Source organism: Eretmochelys imbricata, chromosome 4, assembly GCF_965152235.1.
Source record: "Eretmochelys imbricata isolate rEreImb1 chromosome 4, rEreImb1.hap1, whole genome shotgun sequence".
Classification (NCBI taxonomy): domain Eukaryota; kingdom Metazoa; phylum Chordata; order Testudines; family Cheloniidae; genus Eretmochelys; species Eretmochelys imbricata.
In genome coordinates, this window is record NC_135575.1 from 132,286,234 (window position 1) to 132,311,069 (window position 24,836).

At 46.5% G+C, this 24,836-nt stretch overlaps 2 non-coding genes across 2 annotated transcripts; one reads left to right on the forward strand and one right to left on the reverse strand.

Moving 5' to 3' along the window:
* The first annotated feature begins 12,200 nt into the window (after positions 1 to 12,200).
* Positions 12,201 to 12,274, forward strand: TRNAI-AAU (transfer RNA isoleucine (anticodon AAU)). Its single transcript has one exon. It is a non-coding gene; the product is annotated as a tRNA-Ile (tRNA).
* Positions 12,275 to 13,742: 1,468 nt separating this feature from the next.
* On the reverse strand, positions 13,743 to 13,815 carry TRNAA-CGC (transfer RNA alanine (anticodon CGC)). Its single transcript has one exon. It is a non-coding gene; the product is annotated as a tRNA-Ala (tRNA).
* Between the last annotated feature and the right edge of the window lie 11,021 nt (positions 13,816 to 24,836).

Consider the following 24,836-nt stretch of genomic DNA (forward strand, 5'->3'; position numbering starts at 1 on the left):
GGAGGGGTGATGGATGTGTTGAGGCATTGTGAGGGCACAGTTAAGGGTGCACTGTGGGGGTGGCGTGCACCTTAACTGTGTATCTCCTGGATTTCAGAGGTCTGCGTGTAGCTGAACTTGACATCCTGGAAGAGCATAAGGTATCACTGTGTTAATGAAGTTTTTAGTTAGAGAATTTCCTAAGGTTTTGCAGTTTATTTATAAACTGAAAAAGAGCAGCTGTTTGTAGGAGTGTGTGTTAAGTTAGGGAGGTACAATTATCACCTGGGTTTGCAGATTGGAGTTAGAACAGGTACAGGAGGCTACAGGGTTTGTAAATGGTCCTCCTCCCACCTGTGCATTTTGTTATAGGCGAATGATGAGAGTGGTCATACTATGGAAGTTTGAGTGTGGCGGTGCTGACAGGGTAGGGAGAGAGAACAGCCATGGGATATTTCACAACATTTTGAAAGTTTTTGTTCCATGTAGGTTACGGTAACCTTCAGTATATGAGAGGAGACTGGTGTCTCTCCTTCTCAACCTGCCCCCACTGTCCCCTGCAGTATATAATATCCCCCATAGCATGCAGTCCCCTCCGTAGCATCTCTCCTACAGCCACCTGCATTTCCAGGTCCCGCTTCTCTTTCTGTCCCTGTGTCCATAGCTAAAGCTGACCCTGAGCAACGTGGAAGGCTCAGAGAGTGGTAAAACGGCCCATTCATCTCAGTGTGATGTTCTCAGCTGAATAAGAACACCCCATCGAGAAGAGCCTGAGATAATTCTTCTGTCAACCTAGCTATCGCCTTTTGGAGAGGTGAATTAACTACCTGGATGGAATAACCCCTTCCATTGGTCTAGAAAGTGTCTACAGTCACTCGGGTGCTACAGCAGCACGACTGTGGTGCCATCAGTGTGCGCCGGTAGCATAGGCATGCTCTCAGCGTGCAGTTGGAATGCATGCAGATAAGTAAGTAAATCCACGGAGATGAACACAACCTGAGACAATAGCAAGTGTGTGTGTGTGTGTGTGTGTGTGTGTGTGTTTGTGTGTGTGTGTAAAAACCGCTCCATTCAGCTCAGGTGGGTATCTTATCCCCTGTCTAGATTTCAGCTCTTGTGCCAGGCATGGAATATACCTGTTCTCAGCAATTCACCCTACTCTCAGCACTGTGTGCTTGGTGCATGCTCTAACCATGCTCATTATCAAATCCCAGCTGGGATCTCGGGGCTCTGTGCTCTGCACCGAACATGCCCATTTCACTCCCCTCCCCTGGCTCTGCATTGTTTGCCTCATCCCTGCAGCAAGTATGCCTGTCTTAACTCCCCACAGAACATGCTTAGTCCCCATCCTGGGCATATTTTGAAGAGAAACAGAAATGGGGGATATGGAAGCAGGAAGGTTTTTGGGGGAAGAACTGAAGCCCCCTAAATCCCTCATTGCCCTGCTCCTTCCCCCCTAAAAGGTGAGCCTGGATCCCCTTCCCCGTGGCTAGAGGCAGCATGGGGAAGGCTAAAAGTTCTGTGTCCCTTCCCCTCATTGGGAAGCAATGGAGGGAAGGGGAGGCCCCTGAATTCCTTCCCTCAGTCTGGTGGAGGAGCCATGAGGTCTGTGGAGTAATGGTGGGAGAATGTGGGGGAGTGCACAGATGGCTCCACTTCTCTCCCTCCCTCCAAATACATCACTGCAGGGGAAGGTGCCCAGCTTCCCTCCCCCCCCTCCCCATTCTTATGGTTCTGCTCTGTCAGTGCCCAAAAAGCAAAGATCCCTCTGAGGCCAATCCCTGATTCATCAAAGGCTCATAGAAAAACTAAATTTTTTGAAATTTTTTTAAACTAAATCCTCAGACTGGATTTTCAAAGCAGTGGTTGGCTGAGCCCTTATACTAGTAAGGGTCATGGGCTAAGGGGGTGCTCGCTCCGTTGTAGCTCTACCAGGTCACAGCCCTAAGGGGCTAAAGAGCATAGTCCCCATTCTGTACTGCCCCCCCCAACACGCACTCTCCATCACGTTGTACCAATTCCCTAGCTCTGCAACAAAATAGTTATAAGAATATGATAATGTTATTAGCACTCGTGTTAGGGCTCCCCTTAACCAAATGACCCAGAGATTTGCTTTCTTTGATCACGCTCAGTTTCATTATGCAGAAAACATAACGACTGAGTCATGAGGACATTACCCTAAAGGTTTATTGTGTTTCAACTTCCCTATAATCAATGCCAATTTCCTTGACAATACTTTTAAGGTAAAAATCGGAGTCCTCATATGAATTTTAGAGCCCTTTAGATTATCGCTCTTAAAACAGAAATGTTAGCCTCAAGGCACAACTTACAAAAATGAGCCTCAATGGAAGTCAAGGAATACACAAAGGCCATTATCTGTAAAATACCAAGGGTAGGGCTCAAACTGACAGTGTATGGGTCATACATTAGAATTAGGTGATTTTGAAAAGTGCTAGTTTTTTGGTGAGGGTTGGCTGTATTTCTGGAACCCTTTGCTCAAATGACTCCAGACGTGGGCCAGTGATACTACCCAACACGTCCACGAGCCACAGGAAATTTCAGACTAATCAGAGTGAGCATGCCGAATTTAGAGAACTTCAAATAGTTGACATTTAAACAGACAGTGATGCTAGGATCACTGCACATCATTAGCCGTACATCCTTAATAAATATTCTGTACATGTTCTTTTTTTTACCAGGCTTAGGAGATTTAGAAGCATCCTCCTCTTCTATTATATATTTATTAAAAACAGAGTGTTTTCTGGGAGTTACATAGCTTTGTAGCATGTATAACAAAGGACAGAGTAGCCATAAGAAGAATCTTAACATACCGTTTCTCTTCAGTTGGATCTAGCTAGGTATTTAGACTGCATTCTTCACCATGGTCATCAAGCACCGGACTTGTGCCTCTGTCTAATGCTTTGGATTTGGTCATAAGGGTCCAGCTAACAGCTGTTACGCCAGGATCCTATTTCAGGATACAGTTATTTTTAGAAAAAAGAAAAGGAGTACTTGTGGCACCTTAGAGACTAACCAATTTATTTGAGCATAAGCTTTCGTGAGCTACAGCTCACTTCATCGGCTGTAGCTCACGAAAGCTTATGCCCAAATAAATTGGTTAGTCTCTAAGGTGCCACAAGTACTCCTTTTCTTTTTGCGAATACAGACTAACACAGCTGTTCCTCTGAAACCAGTTATTTTTAGAGGGATTTCTTGGGATTCAGACAGCAATGCTTCTTCCTGCCTCCAGATGGCACTGCATAGCTGTTGATTCCTTCCAACTACAGAGTTGGAGTTCAGAGAAACTCAGTGAGACTATGAAAGATGTCAAATAAATGGTACCTCCAAAGCAGATGGTGGGAAAGGACATGTGTGTGAAACAGCTTACCTACAAAGCTCCCACTGAAACACCTCTAGCGTCATCAGGTGTAAACAAAGGCTTTTTAATGGGCATTAACAAACGTACAGAAGGCTATTGATTATTATCGATAGGTATTGCAGTAGTGCCCAGAAGCCCGTGTCGTGGACCAAGACTCCATTGTGCTAGGTGCTATACAAACACAGCACAACCAGATTATCCCTACCCCAAAGAGCTGCCAAGCTGAGTGCGGCAGTAACTTTTCCTGTTTCCTTCCAGCTTGAAAACACAGCGCGACCCTCTTACTTTGTCTTTTCTACCTGTTCATCACTAAAGTGCAAAGGATTCATAAAGCACTCCTCCTGAAATGGATACAGCCGTTCGTTATTCAGCCCTCTTGTGTCACTGCCCAGTCTTAACTTGGGAGGTGGTGGGGCGTAGAGGTTAGAGCTCAAAAGCTGGACTCTGGCAGCTAGACACAGATGTGATATTAACTTGCTATGTGACCTTGGGCGAGTCACAAATTCCAGTTCCTTCAGCTGCAGAACTGGGCTAATTCTCACCATGCCTGCTGTACAGTGGCTGTGGGGAATGGACATCTGTAAATTCCTGATGGCAGGGCCCACGGAAAGGCAATAGAGTTGGAACAGCTATTAGCAGAAAGGAGTCAGGCTAGGAAATAAAAGGACCTTGACTCGAGCCCCTGCAAGCATTTCAGGAAGCCCCCCTCACTCTCCCACCCATGGGGCATTATTAAAGGGTAATTGGTGCAGCGGTCAACTACCTAACTCTAGCTACCAATTATTGTTAGGGTTTTGATACTATATTTTCACCACGGCTGAAGACAGCAGGCTTGCACAGGAGTCACTGTGAGCATATGGGCGGGGGGTACAGAGGTATCAAATAAGGACATAATCTGAAGGCAATCGGGTGGCAAACCCTGTAGAAATTGATACAGTGAAAATTGTTAAAAATGGAAAAAAAATATACTTCCCCATTTTGCTGGGTTCTCCTGTGAGGATACATCCATTAATGAATGTGAGGCATTTACATTTCACAGGCAATGGGACCATGTGAGTAGATAGCCTGTTAATAGGACATGAATCTTTACTCCTCATTGTCACGAGTTCAGATCCATCCAGGTTCATCACTACTTTAATGATATTTAGTTTTTCCTGTGCTTTTACTGTGTGTGTTGGAATCTCAGTCTAATTCCAGCAAACAGATGGACATATTACCCCAAACAGCCACAACTGACCCAGGCATCTCACATGACAGGCTCAGCAGCAAGAATAATGAGCCATGGAGCCAGAACTGCCCTCTCATTATGAAAGGTGCTAATTAGGCTCAAGCAACCCTGGTGGGTGCAATGTTAGTGCTGGCCCTGATTTCTAGCTAAATGAAGGATACCTGGTTCCAAGCGTGTCAACCTACACTTTTCCTAAGCATTAAAGCAGTCACTTAATATCAAATAAAAATAAAATGTCAAAGGATCTATAAAGATAAGGTACAATGGTATCCTAACTACCATTGTGATGAATGGAGTTGATTAAAAAACAGGAATTTTGCATCCCATGGGAAATGCTGATATTTCGATAACAGGAAACAGGCTGTTAGATACACACAAAAAGAGAAGACCTGAGTTGTCAGAAGAGATGTCTGCTGCAATCAGATATACTAATGCTACATTTATTAGGTGCAATACAGAACAGTGCCTTTGGAAAGGAAAAAGGTTAGCAATATTGAGGATAGTCATCCCTGGTGGATATCTTTCAGTAATAATTATTTAGCTCCTTTTCAGCTTTGGCAGTTAGGCCGAGTTTTTGAGGTGTGCTTACAGGGCAGGAGTGAAGTTGCTGCGTGTCACCTTTTTAGCCTTTGGACCCCACCGAATGCTGCAGAAAGCTGGGGGGGCTAGCTCAGTGGTTTGAGCATTGGCTTGCTAAACCCAGGGTTGTGAGTTCAATCCTTGAGGGGGCCATTTAGGGATCTGGGGCAAAAATTGGGGATTGGTCCTGCTTTGAGCAGGGGGTTGGACTAGATGACCTCCTGAGGTCCCTTCCAACCTCTATGATTCCATGGTCTCCTGTAAGTTGCAGCATTCTGAACACTCCAGGCCTATGGGGCCTTTCTGGCAGCCAGGAATAGCAGAAGTGCAACGGCATCCCAGCTACACCCCCTTTTCAGTAGCCACACTCTCTCTGCCAGGAGCCTGGATGGGGAAGGTACAAAACAACTATATGGTTATGCACCCCCTGGGGAATTCCCAGGTAGCTAGTTATGCTAGTGACCAGAGCAGGTGAAAAGAATCTGGCCCTTTGGATTCTGCCTTTGTTCTTCAGAGAACTTATTTATTTTCTATTACTTCCTTTTCATGTCTGGAGAGAAACTCGTGTTGCACTCTCTAATGTCAGCTTTTTCTGATATTGCCAGTGATGTCTATAATGCTTGTTTCTTTTCACCCCCTGCTATGGCAGAGATGACTAAAAGCCACTTTAGACATATGTATGGCCTGACAAAGTACAAAGTGTGAGTCATAGAAGCTTTCCAAGCTTTTTGTTGCAGTAATCATTATTGAAAATACAATTGTGAAATCCCTGGTGACACTCAGCCTGTGTGAAAATAAAGGAAGGAAAGATGTATTTGAATACAAGATTTAGCCAAAAAATTCAAAGAGCTCTGGTCTTGGTGCCCCACACAGGACATAAGAATGGCCATACTGGGTCAGACAATGGTCCATCTAGCCCAGTATCCTGTCTTCTGATAGTGGCCAATGCCAGGTGCTTCAGAGGGAATGAACAGAACAGGGCAATTTTGAGATGCATCCCCTGTCATCCAGTCCCAGCTTCTGGCAGCTGTAGATTTAGAGACAGCTGGGGCATTGGGTTGCATTCCTGACCATCTTGGCCAATAGCCATTGATGGACCTATCCTCCATGAACCAATTCTTTTTTGAACCCTGTTATAGTTTTGGCCTTCACAACATCCTATAGCAATGAGTTCCACAGGTTGATTGGGTGTTGTGTGAAGAACTATTTCCATTTGTTTGTTTTAAACCTGCTGCCTATAAGTTTCATCAGGTGACATATAGCTCTTGTGTTGTGTGAAGGGGTAAATAACACTTCCCTATTCACGTTCTCCACCCCATTTGTGATTTTATAGACTGCTATCATGTTCCCCCCCTTAGTCATCTCTTTTCCAAGCTGAATAAGTCCCAGTCTTTTTAAACTCTCTGCATGTGGAAGCTGTTCCAGACCCCTCATCACTTATGTTGCCCTTCTCTGAATTTCTTCCAATTCTAATCTCTCTTTTTGGAGATGAGGCAACCAAAACTGCACACAGTATTTAAGGCATGGGCATATGATGGATTTACATAGCTGCACTATGTGGTTTTCTGTCTTATTAGCTAACCTGTTCCTAGCAGTTGCTAACCTTCTGTTCGCTTTTTTGTCTGCCGCTGCACATTGAGCAGATGTTTTCAGAGAATTCTCCCTATGTCCAAGATTTCATTCTTGAGTGGTAACAGCTCATTTAGACTCCATCATTCTGTATTTATAGTTGGGTCTATTTTTTTCTAGTGTGCTTTACTTTTCACTATCAACATTGAATTTACTCTGCCATTTTGTTCCCTTTCACTAAGTTTAGTAGATCCCTTTGAAAGGGCCCCCAAACGGGACTCTCTGTACAAATACCCAAGTCTAAAAATCAAACTAAGTGGAGTCAAAGAGACTTGGAGCCTACAAGTTGCCTCGTCACAAGATCTCAGTATTTTTCCCCACACAGAACATAATTAGCTGGTGGAACTCATTGCCCCAAGACAACATTAAGGCTACATCAAGGCCATGATATTAACAAAATTAAATAAGGCATTAGAGATTTATATGGAGAACTTCCAGAGTTATATTAAAACACACACACACAGAGGTTTTAGGAAAGTGTTAGGCCCTCATTTTTCAGGGCATAAACCATCCTTTAACAGAGGTCAGGAAGAAGCATTCCCTGGGGGGCAGGTTATCCCGTAACTGTTACTGCAGGTGCCTTGCATCTTCCTCTAAAGCACTGATGCTCAAAGCTTTTCCACTCACGCTGCTGCTTACCAGTAATGGAAGCCATCCATGCCCCCCCAACACACACACACACTCATTACTGCACAGCCAAGGCTTCCTCAGCAATGGAGCTTGAGCTAAAGGTGGAGCTGGAGGCAGAACTGTGGCTAGAGGCAGATCTGGTCTGGGGGCGGAGAGGAAATGAGGGCACAGCTGGGCTGAGGCTGGGACTGGAGCAGGGGTCGGAGAGGAAGTGAGCATGGAGCTGGGCCTGGAGGCGGATCAGGACTGGGAGCTGAGCCTGAATGGGGTTGGAGGCGAAGCTGGTTTGGGGGTGGGATGGAGGTGGAAGCATGGCACTCCCTCCCCATGGGGGCTGGTCCTGGCCCTGCTGCTTGCCCCCCTGAGCATTCCTCCATCCCCTCCTACATTTTGAGAACCAACCACTGCTCTAAAACATCCAGTACCTGCCACTGTCAGAGACAGGATAGCGCACTTAGGTGGCCTGCTGGTCTGATCCAGTGGGGCAAGTCTCATGATCAGTAATCTTCCCCAGAAAGGAAAGAATCAAGGACAGGGCAGTAACTGGAGAGAAGATCAGTGCCAAGAAGTGGTTTGTTGAGCCAGGCTCTTTAGGAGAAATTGGGTTCCTGGTCTTCTGCAAGAGCCAGTTGACATTCTACTCTGATAGGTTTCATAGTTGTAGCCGCGTTAGTCTGTATCAGCAAAAACAACGCGTACTTGTGGCACCTTAGAGACTAACAAATTTATTTGCGCATAAGCTTTTGTGGGCTAAAACCCACTTCATCAGATGCATGGAGTGGAAAATACAGTAGGAAGATATATATACAGAGTACATGAAGAGAGGGGTTGCCTTACCAATTCTAATGAGATAATTCAATTAAAGTGGGCTATTATGAGCAGGAGCAAAAATCACTTTTGTAGTGGTAATCAGAGTGGCCCATTTCGAACAGTTGACAAGAAGGTGTGAGTAACAGTAAGGGGAAAAATTAGCATGGGGAAATAGTTTGTAGTTTGTGTAATGACCAATCCACTCCCAGTCTTTATTCAGGCCTAATTTGATGGTGTCTAGTTTGCAAATTAATTCCAGTTCTGAATTCTGAAGTTTCTTGTTGGAGTCTGTTTTTGAAGATTTTTTGTTGAAGAATTGCCACTTTTAAGTCTGTAATTGAGTGTCCAGGGAGTCTGAAGTGTTCTCCGACTGGTTTTTGAATGTTATAATTCTTGACTTCTGATTTGTGTCCATTTATTCTTTTGCATAGAGACTGCCCGGTTTGGTCAATGTATATGGCAGAAGGGAATTGCTGGCACATGATGGCATATATCGCATTGGAAGATGTTGTCAAGGTTCCTTCCCCACTCTGAACGCTAGGGTACAGATGTGGGGACCTGCATGAAAAACCTCCTAAGCTTATCTTTACCAGCTTAGGTCAAAACTTCCCCAAGGTACAAAATATTCCACCCTTTGTCCTTGGATTGGCCACTACCACCACCAAACAAATACTGGTTATTGGGGAAGAGCTGTTTGGAAACGTCTTTCCCCCAAAAATACTTCCCAAAACCTTGCACCCCACTTCCTGGACAAGGTTTGGTAAAAAGCCTCACCAATTTGCCTAGGTGACTACAGACCCAGACCCTTGGATCGTAAGAACAATGAACAATCCTCCCAACACTTGCACCCCCGCCCTTTCCAGGGAAATGTTGGATAAAAAGCCTCACCAATTTGCACAGGTGACCACACACCCAAACCCTTGGATCTGAGAACAATGAAAAAGCATTCAGTTTTCTTACAAGAAGACTTTTAATAAAAATAGAAGTAAATAGAAATAAAGAAATCCCCCCCGTAAAATCAGGATGGTAGATACCTTACAGGGTAATTAGATTCAAAACACAGAGAACCCCTCTAGGCAAAACCTTAAGTTACAAAAAAGATACACAGACAGAAATAGTTATTCTATTCAGCACAATTCTTTTCTCAGCCATTTAAAGAAATCATAATCTAACACATACCTAGCTAGATTACTTACTAAAAGTTCTAAGACTCCATTCCTGGTCTATCCCCGGCAAAGACAGCATATAGACAGACGGAGACCCTTTGTTTCTCTCCCTCCTCCCAGCTTTTGAAAGTATCTTGTCTCCTCATTGGTCATTTTGGTCAGGTGCCAGCGAGGTTACCTTTAGCTTCTTAACCCTTTACAGGTGAGAGGAGCTTTCCCCTGGACAGGAGGGATTTTAAAGGGGTTTACCCTTCCCTTTATATTTATGACAGATGTGCAGGTGAACGAGCCCCTGATGGTGTGGCTGATGTGATTAGGTCCTATGATGGTGTCCCTTGAATAGATATGTTGACAGAATTTGCAACAGGGTTTGTTGCAAGGATAGGTTCCTGGGTTAGTGTTTTTGTTGTGTGGGGTGTGGGTGCTGGTGAGTATTTGCTTCAGGTTGGGAGGCTGTCTGTAAGCGAGGACTGGCCTGTCTCCCAAGGTCTGTGAGAGTGAGAGATTGTCCTTCAGAATAGGTTGTAGATCTTTGATGATGCGTTGGAGAGGTTTTAGTTGGGGGCTGAAGGTGACAGCTAGTGGCATTCTGTTACTTTCTTTGTTGGGCCTGTCCTGTAGTAGGTGACTTCTGGGTACTCTGTCAATCTGTTTCTTCACTTCAGCAGGTGGCTATTGTAGTTTTAAGAAAGCTTGATAGAGATCCTATAGGTGTTTGTCTCTGTCTGAGGGACGAGCAAATGTGGTTGTATCTTAGAGCTTGGCTGTAGACAATGGATCATGTGATGTGGTCTGGATGAAAGCTGGAGGCATGTAGGTAAGTATAGCGGTCAGTAGGTTTCCAGTATAGGGTAGTGTATATGTGATCATCGCTTATTTGCACTGTAGTGTCCAGGAAGTGGATCTCTTGTGTGGACTGCACTGGTCCAGGCTGAGGTTGATGGTGGGATGGAAATTGTTGAAATCATGGTGGAATTCTTCAAGGGCTTCTTTGCCATGGGTCCAGATGAAGAAGATGTCATCAATGTAGCACAAGTAGAGTAGGGGCGTTAGGGGACGAGAGCTGAGGAAGCGTTGTTCTAAGTCAGCCATAAAAATGTTGGCATACTGTGGGGCCATGCGGGTACCCATAGCAGTGCCGCTGACTTGAAGGTATACATTGTCCCCAAATGTGAAATAGTTGTAGGTGAGGACAAAGTCACAAAGTTCATCCACCAGGTTTGCCATGACATTATCAGGGATACTGTTCCCCCACTACAGCAGAGCAGGCTGGAGAATATGTGTATCCATCTCACTATTTCTCCCCTGCTCTTCCATTTGAGCTAACTTCCCCAACCTGGCTCCATCCTCCCAAGCACCGCAACGGGGAGAAGGGCTGGGGACTGTGATGATGCTGCCCATGGGAGACAGCTGAGGTCACTCAATTAGGGTGAACTGCAAAAAGAATGGGGCAGACAAACCCCAAAAGCTGGTGGATATTCCAATACTTAGATTTACCAAGCCGGCACAAAACAGCTTCTATATTACCTCACTGGTTACTTAGAAGTTCAAATAATGCAGTTCCCTTAAAGTGCCCAGCCTCAGGCCTCCACCCAGACACACATATCAGATAGGAAGATGATTACTGAAAATCTTATTTCATCATATAAAATAAAAGGTTCTTCCAATCCCAAAGGATCAGCCACACACTCAGGTCAAATGACAATTTAGATCTTACCCAAAATACACGCTTATAGCCAATTCTTATTAACTAAACTAAAATTTATTAAAAAAAGAAGAGAGAGAGAGAGTTGGTTGAAAGATCAATATACAGACAGACTTGAGTTCAATTTCTTGGGGTCCAGACACATAGTAGAGATGAGTTTGTAGTTGCCAAAAGTCCTTTTAGAAATAGTCCATAGGTTATAGTCCAATGTCCCTATTCAGGGTGACTCCAGTCAGTGACTGGGGATCTCAATTCTTATGTCTCAGGGTTTCCCCTTCTTGAAACCGAAAGCAAATCTAAGATGAAGGAGGATCATGTCCCAGGGTTTTTATACATTTTCAGCAGCCTTTTGGCCTGAGAAAACAATAGGCTTAACTTTCCTTCTCCCAAACATCATGGCAATTAGCACAGGGTAATTTATCCATTAAACAGTTCAGATACAGGTTACCACAACCTTCAAAAAGATATAGACAATAATACTATTTCACTCAAGTGTCTTCCTAAATATTAATACTCCTCTTTTTGATCTTTGAATCAAAGCCATAGTAATAAACAAGACTTGTTTGCTTACATCACAAGACCTGAGCAAACAGCTACCCTTCTATCTCTAACAAGGCAGGCTTGCATTTCAAAGCTCTATTCATTTACATATCTTCCTAACAAACCTTTAAAGTTCGGCCATGGGTCAGGTCAGGCTGTGTGTTAATTAACTCTTTCTGTGTCACCTTTCAATGATATATTATATTACACTCATAACATCAGAGGGACGAACAGCTTTCTGCTCCGCAAGGGCTGGCTTTTTGGGAGGCCAAGCAGGGAGAGGGATGGAGGCCACTGGAGGAGCTCAGCCCGCTGACTGTCAATGGCTTCTAAAAGAAGGGCAAGCAAAAACACTGGTACTTCTTTGCTGCTGGAGAATGCAGGTATTGATCCCCCTGCCTCTTGCATGCAAAGCAAGTGTTCTACCACTTGAGCTAATTCCCCTGCCTTGCTTGCAAAGCTTTTGATCCACACATGTCATACCGGAGGCCACACCATCCCTGCACCAGCTGGTGACTCCTTCCAAAAGGGCCCGGCAAGCACTCCATTCCTGTGGGCCAGCTAGCTCAGCTGGTTAGAGCATGGTGCTAATAACGCCAAGGTCATGGGTTCAAGCCCCATGCTGGCCACTCAATATGCTGGATGGAGAGGGTGACTTCTGCTCTTTTGGCTGACTACTAGGGCTCAGAGAGGCCAAAAGGAGATGGACTGAGTGGCTTGCAGGGAGCGGGCAAGAGCCTTGGTGGGGGAAAGGGCCAGACAGCGCAGGTGCTGGACAGGATGAGGGTGACAGCGGGAGGCTCCTTTCCTCCCCTTTCGGGGCTCCTTGCTCAACCTGCTGGCTGAAAGGGACTTGGACCCGGGGAGGGGAGGAGAAGTGGGGCTCACACAGGCTCCCTGGCACAGCATACAGCAAAGTGACCCTGCCTCCGCCAGGACAGACACCCACAGACTCACTGTTCCAAACCGAAAAGGAGTACTTGTGGCACCTTAGAGACTAACCAATTTATTTGAGCATAAGCTTTCGTGAGCTACAGCTCACTTCATCGGATGCATACTGTGGAAAGTGTAGATATTTTTATACGCACAAAGCATGAAAAAATACCTCCCCCCACCCCATTCTCCTGCTGGTAATAGCTTATCTAAAGTAATCACTCTCCTTACAATGTGTATGATAATCAAGGTGATTGTAAGGAGAGTGATCACTTTAGATAAGCTATTACCAACAGGAGAGTGGGTTTGTTTTGGGGGAGGAGGGGAGGGGAGAAAACCTGGATTTGTGCTGCAAATGGCCCAACTTGATTATCATACACATTGTAAGGAGAGTGATCACTTTAGATAAGCTATTACCAGCAGGAGATGGGGTGGGGGGAGGTATTTTTTCATGCTTTGTGTGTATAAAAAGATCTTCTACACTTTCCACAGTATGCATCCGTTGAAGTGAGCTGTAGCTCACGAAAGCTTATGCTCAAATAAATTGGTTAGTCTCTAAGGTGCCACAAGTCCTCCTTTTCTTTTTGCGACTACAGACTAACACGGCTGTTACTCTGAAACCTGTTCCAAACCAACGCAGCCCTCCCCCCTTTGGCTCTCTCCAGGCTATCTGTGTCCTCTGGTCCACGGCTGCCATGCTGGCTGAGATCAGGAGGCTGTGTGGTTTACATGGTCTCAGCTCAGCTGGTATCACGTGCTCCCCGTCCCATCTCCTCATTCCCTTCATGGACCCCTGGGATGTGAGCAATTCTGTATTTGAGTGGCACTCCCTCCCAGCCAATCAGCTTTATGTAGACTAGGAAGGTGGGGGAAAGGGATCACACCCTAGTGACAGCTCAGCAAGAAAGGGGCAGGTCCCCCCCTACAGCAGATCAGGCTGGAGAATACATGTATCGATCTCACTGCTTCTCCCATTTGAGCTAACTTCCCCAAGCTGTCTCCAGCCTCCCAGCCAGCGCAAGGGGGAGAAGGGCCGGGGACAAACAGCTTTCTGCTCCGCAAGGGCTGGCGTTTTGGGAGGCCAAGCGGGGAGAGGGATGGAGGCCACTGGAGGAGTTCAGGCCGCTGACTGTCAAGGGCTTCTAAAAGAAGGTCCCTTGCCGCTGGAGAATGCGGGCATCGATCCCGCTGCCTCTCGCATGCGAAGCGAGCGCTCTACCGCTTGAGCTAATTCCCCTGTCTTGCAGACAAGCCTCTTGATCCAACCATGTCATACCGGAGGCCACACCATCCCTGTGCCAGCCGGTGACTCCTTCCAAAAGGGTCAGGCAAGCACCTTCTTCCTGTGGGCTGGCTAGCTCAGCTGGTTAAAGCATGGTGCTAATAATGCCAAGGTCATGGGTTCGTGCTGGATGGAGAGGGTGGCTTCTGCACTTTTGGCTGACTGCTAGGGATGAGAAAACCAGATGGGCTGAGCAGCTTGCAGGGAGCAGGCAAGAGCCCTGGTGGTGGAAGGGGCCAGACAGTGCAAGCGCTGGGCAGGGGGAGGCTCCAGCCACTTCCTTTCCTCCTCTCTCTGAGCTCCTTGCTCGACCTGCTGGCTCAAAGGGACTTGAGCCCATGGAGCAGAGGAGAACGGTGAGCCTGGCCACCTGCCTTCCCAGCTCATAGGAGATGAGGGTTGAGCTGGCAGCCAGGGAAGCAAAATCGCAGGGCTGCTGGCTTTCCCCCATTATCCCCAATGGGTTGGCCTGATGGCCCCAACTCTTGCTGGCCGCCATCTCCACCCAAATGTACCCAAGAGTGGATCATGCTCTCCAGCCCAAGCCACAGAGGAAGGCTTAATACTCGGCACCCCAAGCTAGGGGAGAGGCTTCAGAGTCGGCCTGCGCAGGGTGAGCTTGGGAGTTCCCTGGACCCCATCCTCCCACCGACCGCAGGCAGCCCCCCAAGCCCACACTGGAGCCCAGAACTCAGACAGGAAGGAGCAGGAGGAGCACTCTGCCCTGGGGCACCACCGCTCTAAGGCAGCTTGAGTTGCTTTCTCTTCTACCCAGGAGTGGCAGGTTTGTAGAAATTTTGGTGGTGCCCAGAACCCTCCTGCCCCAAACTCTGCCCCCAACCTTCCTAAGGCTCTGGGAGGGAGTTTGGGTTGGGGGGAGGAGGTCTGGGGTGCAGGTCCTGGGCTGGGGATTAGGGTGCAGGAGGGGTGCAGGCTCTGGGATGGAGTTTGGGTGCTGGGTGCAGGCTCCAGGCTGGGGCAGGGGGTGTGGGTGCAGGCTCTGGACTGGGAGTGTAGGAGGGGGTGAGGGGTGCAGGCTCTGGGAGGGAGTTTGGGGGCAGGAGAGGGTGTGTGGGAAGGGGGAGAGGTGCAGGCTCTGGGAGGGAGTTTGCGGATAGGAGGGGGTGCAGGGGTGAGGGCTGTGGGGCTGAGGATGAGAGGTTTGGAGTGTGGGGGGGATGAGGGCTCTGGCTGGGGCTGGAGTTGAGGGGTTTGGGGAGTTGGAGAGGCTCAGGGCTAGGGTGGAAGGGCAGGGTAAGGCAGCCTGCCCTGCCATTAGTGAATGTGGGGAACTAGGACCCTGCGGCAGCAGTTGATGCGGGGAGCCGGCAGAGCAGAGTCAGCGTGAGCTGCAGGTTCCAGGGCCGGGGGAGGTGAGCCGGGGCAGCAAGTGGGGGCCTGGGGACACTCGGGGGAGGTGTGTGTGTGGGGGGGGGACCGGCAGACAGGGCCGGGGAAGAGACCCGGCCCCAAACATTGGTGGAGCCGGGCCCCTGGGCCCTGAATATTGCTGAAGACCAGGCACCACGAGTGTATATAACTCACTGCCCCTACTTCTACCCCTTTTCTCCCAAATTCTGCTGGCCTCACAGGAGCCATCCCTGGGATACAGGGAAGACGCAGGCAGGGGACTCTACCTAGCGGAAACAAAACGCGCATACCAAGAGTTTATCACAGGCTATTGAAGCACTGTAGAAACCCCACTCAGATGCATTGACGCAGCTAAACTTTACTTCCAAGGGCCCTACGTGTGCAGAAAGCCAACTTTCTTGTGAAAAATTCTCCTCTTTCGGCTAACTTTCCAAACTGCTCCAAATGGGAAAACACACACACTGAAATCCCCAAACAGTCCTAATGCTCCCAATCGAAAAAGAAAGGAAAGAAAAACTAACAACTATTTCCCCATGCTAATTTCTCCCCCCTACTGTTATTCACCCCTTCTTTTCAACTGTTTGAATTGAACCACCCTGATTACCACTACAAAAGTGATTTTTCCTCCTGCTGATAATAGCCCACTTTAATTGAATTGTCTTGTTAGAATTGGTTAAGGCAACTCCCATCTCTTCATGTACTCTGTATATATATCATCTTCTTACTGTATTTTCCACTCCATGCATCTGATGAAGTGGGTTTTAGCCCATGAAAGCTTATGCCCAAATAAATTTGTTACATTCTACTCTGATAGTGGCCTCAATACCTCCCTACTGACCTTTTACCAGCCATCAGGAGCATGGATCTCACATGCCAGAGCCTGTAGATCCTCCAGAGCTTTGGAGAGTGACCCCTGGTGATACTGAACCAGAGAACACTCTGCTGCATAGAGGCAGAAAAACCCGTTCAAATTCAAGTGATTTTATCTGCAGATGAATCTGACAATTCCTCACAATGGGACACACTCTGTTACAGAATGCAACAACCCAGACTAAGTAGATTTTTATTGGCCACCCACTGGTCAGGACTTTGGCCTTGTGGATACAATAGCTCAGGTTTACCTTCAGCACAGCCACAGTGTAAGCTTCTCAGGGTTCCCTCCCCATTCTGAACTCTAGGGTACAGATGTGGGGACCCGCATGAAAGACCCCCCTATGTTTATTTCTACCAGCTTAGGTTAAAAACTCCCCAGGCACAAATTCTCCCTTGTACCTTGGGCTTAAGTAACTGCCACCACCAAGTGATTTAACTAAGAACCAGGGAAAAGGACCACTTGGAGTTCCTCTTCCCCTAACAATCCCCCCAAGCCCTTACACCCCCTTTCCTGGGGAGGCTTGAGAATAATATCCTAACCAATTGGTTAAAAAATCAAAGACCCAAACCCCTGGGACATGGAACAATGGAAAAATCAGTCAGGTTCTTAAAAGAGGGATTTTATTTAAAAAGAAAGAAAGGTAAAAATCACCTCTGTAAAATCAGGATGGAAAATACTTTACAGGGTATTCAGATTCAAAACACAGAGGATCCCCCTCTGGGCAAAATATTAAAGTTACAGAAAACAGGAATAAACCTCCCTCTTAGCTCAGGGAAAATTCACAAGAAGACAAAAAGATAAACTAATCCGCCTTGCCTGGCTTACCTATACTGGTTGCAATATTGGAGACTTGGATTGGGAGGGGTTGGAGAAGATGGATTTCTGTCTGGCCTCTTTCAGTCCTAGGAGAGAACCCCCACACAAAACAAAGAGCACAACCAAAACCTTCTCCCCACCTCCCAAGATTTGAAAGTATCTTCTTTCCCCATTGGTCCTGTTAGTCAGGTGCCAACCAGGCTATTTGAGCTTCCTAACCCCTTACAGTTAAGGAGGCTACCCTTAGCTGTATGTTTATGACAAAGCTATAAAAATGCTTTAGCTCTAAAGGAGTGAGTTTGTGTGTATATAACTGCTACCTACTGGATGTGACAAGAACTGCTCAACCACAATGTGGCATGTTCTTTAAAACACTGTACAGCAGGTGTGGAATACTTACATGGCGGTGAGTATTTACCAACTACTGGCATGAGTAAACACTCACCAAAATGAGCAGGGATTGTACGATCCAGCCCCATGTCTATAACAGCTAACATAAGCCCCTTACATTTTAGTGGCAGGAGCCAGAGCATTTTGGAGCAGGTGAACCTGTACTGTTTTGCAATGCTGCCATACATGTGTATTATAGTCCTGGGGGAATTTCGCACCACTGCACAAGCGCAGAATTTATGTCCCCTGCGGATGTCTTTGCTTCCCTGTCAGAAAGCCCTTTTTCTGAGGGGAAGCAAAGGGAAGCCAGAAGAGCGGTCATGTGACCCTCACCAGCAGTATGTTTTGGGTGGCCAGGGCAGCAGGCAGAGAGGTAAATACCTGTGGGGCAGGGGGCAGGACTGGGGAAGACACGGTTGGTGGTTCCTACTCTGTGCCAGACTCAGCTGCTAGTCCTGGCTCAGCTGGAGAGGATGAGACTTCTTCTTCTTCTACATGACATCCGGGGCCAGGTCAGACCCAACCCCAGATTTCTCCCACAGCTGCAGGAAGCTCTGAAAACTCTCCCCCTGCCCCCATTGCTCCTCAGCTGCAGGGAGAGGGATCCCTGTGCAGGGAGCTGTTCCCCCATCCACCCAACCCCCATGCCTCCAGACCTCCTCATACCCAAACCCTCCTACTGAACTTCACCTCCCTGCACTCAGAACCCTGTTAGGATATAGATATTCAGGCCTGTCTGTAAAGGCCTATACTCTCTGGTTCTGTGATTGTTCCTGTCTGCTGTATAATTAATTTTGCTGGGTGTAAACTAATTGAGGTGGTGGGATATAATTGGTTACATAATCATGTTACAATATGTTAGGATTGGTTAGTTAAATTTCAGGAAAATGATTGGTTAAGGTATAGCTAAGCAGAACTCAAGTTTTACTATATAATCTGTAGTCAATGAGGAAGTGACTGGGTGTGGGTGGGCATGTGGGTGTGTGAGATGGGAATGGGGGTAAGAAAATTAGAATCATGTTTTGCTAAAGGGGGAGATGGGAACAGGGAATGGGGGTAAGAAAATTGGAATCATGTTTTGCTAAAGGGGGAAATGGGAACAGGGAATGGGAGTAAGGAAGTTGGAATCATGTTTGGCTAAGGGTAGGAATGGGAACAGGGACACAGGTGTAAGGCTCTGTGGTGTCAGAGCTGGGAAGGAGGATACTAAGGAAGGAAACTGGAATCATGCTTGCTGGAAGTTCACCCCAATAAACATCGAATTGTTTGCACCTTTGGACTTCGGGTATTGTTGCTCTCTGTTCATGCGAGAAGGACCAGGGAAGTAAGTGGGTGAAGGAATAAGCCCTCTAACAAACCCCCCTGATGAGCCCCACTCCCCCTGCACCTGGACCACCCGACAAGCCACCCGCACCTGGATCCTTACCCCACCAAGCCCAAACCAGCTGCACCTGGATCCCCACCCCACTGAGCTCCACTCCCCCAGCATCTGGACCCCCCACTGAGTCCCCCACATCCAGACCCCCTTTGCTGAGCCCCAAGCGTGTTCACCTGGTTCCCCCTGCAGAACCATTACAATTGCACCCAGAACACCCCAGCAAGCCCCTGTGCATCTAGATCCCTCTCCATACCCATATCCCCCACTGAGCCATCCATACTCAGATTGCCCCACACAGAACCCTCTCAACCCACACCTGAATTCCTCCACACTTGGATCCTGCCTTGCTGAGCCTGCCTCCCCGCATCTGGTGCGCCTGGCATGGAGGGGCAGGGCCCTGAGGTGTTTCTGGGGCAGGCCTGGTCCTTGTGCTGTGTCAGCATTGAGTGCAAGCTCACCGCTGAGTCCGTGTCCGGTGGTTGGGGGGAACTGCACAGTGATCACCCACCTCTGCAGCCAGTGGCCTGTGCTCCCCAATGCCATGCTGGAGCCTCCACATTTATTTGACAAATAAAATTTGCAGATTCTTAAAGTATTGTGTGCAGAATTTTGAATTTTTTGGCGCAGAAGGCAATCAGGAGTAGTATTACAGCCTTCTCCTGTACTGAAACAGAACAACTCAGTTACATCTCAAAGGCCCAGTACAGCTCACACCTCACGGATATTCTCTTCTAACTCATGTGATGGGGGCCTTTGTTTTTGGAAAAAGAGAATTTTGGCTCTCGGCTGTTTGCAAATTCACTGCAACAAGCAAAGGTGAGTAGCTTAACGACAACTGTGAAGTGCTTAGATTGCCACACATTTGTTACAATAGACGTAGCAACTGGGACTTTTAAAAATTGTTGTTTTACTGCTTTTCACAAGAAAGGATGCAAACTGGAGGTATTGAATTCATCTGCTCTAGCCGATAACCAATTCAATGTTTCTGCCCACCCCTAAATCACCTTTCCATTGGAATTCTAGAAACCCTCCAGCAATCTTAGTCTTTATGATACTCAGACTAAGGAGAGGAGTACTTGTGGCACCTCAGAGTCCTCCTTTTCTTTTTGCGAATACAAACTAACACGGTTGCTACTCTGAAACCTGTCAGACTAAGGAGAGTCAGCAGTTTTCTTCCTCGGTCTCTGCTCTTTCAGTGGTAGTGCTGTAAATGGAATAGCTATAATCAGTGAGCCCTTACCCAGCTGGACTTGGAAACACTAAAGCAGAGAATCAGATATAACACATTGAAAACACCAAGGCAGCTGCCAAATCCTATTTTCTTTGTGACACTGATCATAACTCCTCCTCCTAGGTGCATTTGAATTTCATCTTTTTTTATTTACAGAAAACATGTTAATTCCAGGCGCATTGTGTGATATCCAGTTGAGAGCAGGACAAGCTTAGTCCTTTCTATTCAATAAAGCCACTTTCTTTCAAACGACTTTAAATGGTACAGCTTCTCTGTATTGCCTTGGCAACAAATGACACATGCCAGCTTGGTAAAACTTCCTCTTAAGGTTGAACAATCTCCAATGTGTCCAAGTGCAAGACAACTAGGAGTGAAAATAATGGAGTGTTACTAGCCAATGCCTTCCCCCACATCAGTTTTCCCTTAGACCGTGTTTCAATGCCACAGTTCCCATGTGAATTGCTCTCCTGCACACATTCAAGAGCTGAGATTTGAAGTATGGCTACAGACATACTATCTGTTTAGATGTTATATCAACAGCTTGTAAAGTATACCTCTTGTCCCCCAGTAGTGGCTGGTTTACAAGAGAAGGTAACAGCCAGCTACTGCTGCTAGCTAGTGGAATTACTCCTTTAGTCCAAGTGGCAAAGATCTGTGCTTTTATGCTGAAGGCTCAGGGTGATGGGTTGGGTCACAGAAACCCCCTGAGGACTGCCACCTGATGTGCTGAGACTACCTCTGAGCCCATTTGCCCTCCCAGCTTGGGACTTCAATACCTTGCCTGGTTGTGCCAGACATGCTAGCCTGCTACAGACACAGACCCAGGTCTGAACCACATCCCCCAAAAGCTGCAGGCTTAACTGAAAACAGCTTAAGAAGTGCTCCTGTCTCCAACACCCAGATACCCAGTTCCCATGGGATCCAAACCCCAAATAAATCTGTTTTACTCTGTATAAAGCTTATACAGGGTAAACTCATAAATGGTTCGCCCTCTGTAACACTGATAGAGAGATATGCACAGCTGTTTGCTCCCTCAGGAATTAATTACTTGCTCTGCGTTAATTCATAAGTAAAAAATGATTAAATATAAAAAGTAGGATTTAAGTGGTTTCAAGTAATAACAGACAGAACAAAGTAAATTCCAAGCAAAATAAAACAAAAACACACAAGTCTAAGCCTAATACAGTAGGAAACTAAATGCAGGTAAATCTCACCCCCAGAGATGTTCCAATAAGCTTCTTTGACAGACTAGACTCCTTCCTAGTCTGGGTCCAGCAATCACTCATACCCCCGTAGTTACTGTTCTTTGTTCCAGTTTCTTTCAGGCAACTCTTTGGGGGTGGAGAGGCTCTCTTGAGCCAGCTGAAGGCCAAATGGAGGGGTTTCCCAGGGCCTTATATAGTCTCTCTCTTGTGGGTGGAAACCCCTTGTGTTCTCCTATGCAGAATCAGAGCTACAAGATTGAGTTTTGCAGTCACATGGGGAAGTCACATGTCCATGCATGACTCAGTTCTTTACAGGCCAACACCATTGTTTACATGTTAGTTTGAACCTTCCCAGGAAAGCTCAGATGTGGATTGGCATCTCTCAAGGTCCATTGTTAGCTAAGTACTCCCAATTACTTGAATAACCCCTTCACAGTATGTTGACCAAATCTGCCTTATGTACTTCCTACAGCAAACACTTTAAATACAAGCATAGAGACAACACTCATAACGTCAGATGTAAAAATGATACATGCATATGAATAGGATAAATACATTCAGTAGAACATAACCTTTGCAAAGATATGTTACATGGCATATCAAGCATAAAACATATTCCAGTTATGTCATATTTACATCCATAAGCATATTTCTATAAAGCATTATGGGGTGCAAAATCACACTCAGAGTTCAAACTCTGCTGATGGTCTATGCCAGGTGGTCATCACATCATTGTGACATGCTGGGGTCAGGGTGTAATCCAGACCAGTGAGGCACTGTGTCACCACTACCCTGCAACCTTGGGTGCCCTGCAATACTTGGCTACAGTAGCTCCCACCTGGGATGCTCACAAGCAGCCTTCCAGCGTGCCAGTCACATCCTGAGTGTCTGTGTGCAACTGCAGCCTGCCAGCCACACTTCAGTTACACTCTGGCTTTTACCAACTTTGGTTACCTCTTCTGGGTGATCCCACTACACTCCCAGTCCGGGATGTTCCCCCAAATGTGTACGTCTTGTACTGTCCAGCCCTTTCCTGGACAGTTCAAATGTATTATGTACATTATTCCTTTAAAGGAATAATATATACTAGCGTACCACCTTAAATGGAGTTACCCAAACAATTTAATTTAAACACAGTGGATTAGATAAAACAATAAAGCAAGTTGATGTAATTATAAAAAGATAGATTTTAAGTGAGTACCAGCAATGAGTCAGAGTCAGACATGGTTACAAGAAAAACAAAGATACAATACTGGATTTAAAGCAAAATTTCTCATCACATACTTCCAACAGCATTACTGACCAAACACTTCAGATCAGGATTCCACCCCCAAAGTACAAAAGCTGTTTCTTTTGTCTTCTCGGGTGCAGAGAGTGTGATGGACAGGAAGAGAGAGAGGGGTGTTTGCCCCTCCTTTTTATAGTTTCAGTCCCTCTTTGAAAAGCATGCCCATCTGATAACCAAGAGCATAGGTGTCAAATTCTTCTGGCACAGGTGGGTGCTCGATTCCTCCAGCCCCACCCCGACTCCATCCCTGCCCCACCCCCTCCCACCCTGCCCCCATTCCAACCCCTTCCCCAAAGTCGCCACCTCAACTCCACCGCCTTCCTGCCCCTATTGGACTCCTTCTCCAAATCCCCGCCCCTGCCCTGCCTCCTCCCTTGATCGCACCGCATTCCCGCTCCTCCCTCCCGGAGCTTGTTGTTCTGCAAAACAACTGTTTTGCAGTGGCAAGGGCTGGGAGGAGAAGCGGGGACTCAGCGCACTCAGGGGAGGAGGCAGAGGTGAGGTGAGCTGGGGCGGGGAGCTTGGCTATTGGCGGGTGCATAGCACCCACGGAGTTGGTGCCTATGAACAAGAGGCAGGGTGCTGGTGGAGGAAGAAGACCTCATGCTCTTTCTCTGCTAACAAGCAGATCTCTTTGTCTCTGCCCACCTTTCTTGCCAAAGACTGGCCACTTCATAGGCGATGGCCCATCAGCTTTGTTGACACTTGGCCTGCATCAGCTTGCCCTTTGTCTCGAGAAACTAGTTTAAACACTCCCCAGACTTATCTGGGAAACACACTTCAGTCATGATTTCAGCTTATGTTCATAACTTTACACATAATGTTCTTACATGCATTTTACCATGATATTACTGATCAGCAAATTGTGAGTTTTCAAATTGTACCTCACAAGACATGCCTTGTACAAAGATTATTACAAAAGTGTATAGGGTGTGAATACAGAGGTCCATTCCATCATAATCATCTCTACAAAATAGCTACATAAAATAACCCTTGCTTTCCTCTTGTACTACATGAGTCAGCAGTTCCAAAGTAATAGTGCTTTTGGCTTTTTATGACTGGTTCTCTAGGTTCCCATTAAAAATGAGCATCTGTGCTGGGTCAATTACCCACTCCAATAACCTTCAAGCAACTGCCAACTTTGCCCGAAACAAAAATGGTTCAATTCCCCACTGGTGGAAAGAATGGAGGTGGCAGTGTGGGGAGGGCAGGAGGCAGGTAGGGGGACAAGGTGGTAAAACTAAGAAACAAAAGTCAGGGCTAAGAAGAAGTCAAAAATAAACCAGCTAAAATAAGTGGGCCTTGTAGTATCTTTATGGGCATTTGGAGAGATAGCATATTCTACAGTATATTCTGAATTGAATAGTCAAATCTATTTCTGAATGACTAAATGAACTGGGCTAATGTAAAGTCATGAGTTCACCTGTGCCGCAGTTATTTGGGCTTTTTCAAGGTTTACTGAAAGAAAATAGAACATCTATCACAAATCCATCCAGATAGACACAATATTAACGACAAAAATCTACCTGCCATGAAAACTAAGTCCTCCCCTCTTCATCAGCATCCTGTGTGAAATAGGATAGGCTTTCCCTAGTCTATTTCCAAGTGACCTGAATGTCAATAAATTCAACTTCTGTTGGACCAAAAGTGGTGGTGGTGGGGGGACATGAATTCCAGAGTCAAAGGTCCCCTCACTGAAAATGTTATCCCTCCAGTCCCAATTCATGATTCTAAGGAACAGTAGGAGGGAAAACAGCAGAATAAAGACAATGAACTTCAAGAAAGCAGAATTTAGCAAAAATCAGATAATTGGAAGGTAAGATCTTGTGGGAAGCAAATCTAATGGGGGAAAAAAAGAGACCAAGGAGCTGGCATTTTTTTAAAGAGACATTATTAAGGACACAAGAGCAAGCTATCCCAATGCGCAGTAAAGACAGGAAGTATGGTCAGAGATCACTGCAGCTTAACTAGGAGATCTTCAGTGACCTGACACTCAAAAAAGAGACACACAAAAAGTAGAAATTAGCTCAAATTATGAATGATGACTATTAAAAAACAAAACAAGCATGTAGGGACAAAATTAGAAAGGCCAAGGCAACAAATGAGATTAAAATATCTAGGGACTATGACAGGGTATACCTGCTGGAGGCCCTGAAGTCCAACTACACCCCTTCCCAGGAAGAAGCAGAGAAGGGGAGTCCTCCGGGTCTGCCTCATGGAAACAGCCAATCAGAGCTCAGCAAGCAGAGATAAGAGGAGCTTCAGGGGCTTAGCAGGTCAATTCCTAGCTAGGGCAAGGAAGGGTGCTCTGGCCAAAGGCACTTGATGGGCTGCATTTGCTAAATCCAAGAGCAAGAGAATCTGCAAACTCTAACCCTAAGGTAACAGGTAAAGGGACTAGGTGGGAAGAAACCCAAAGAATG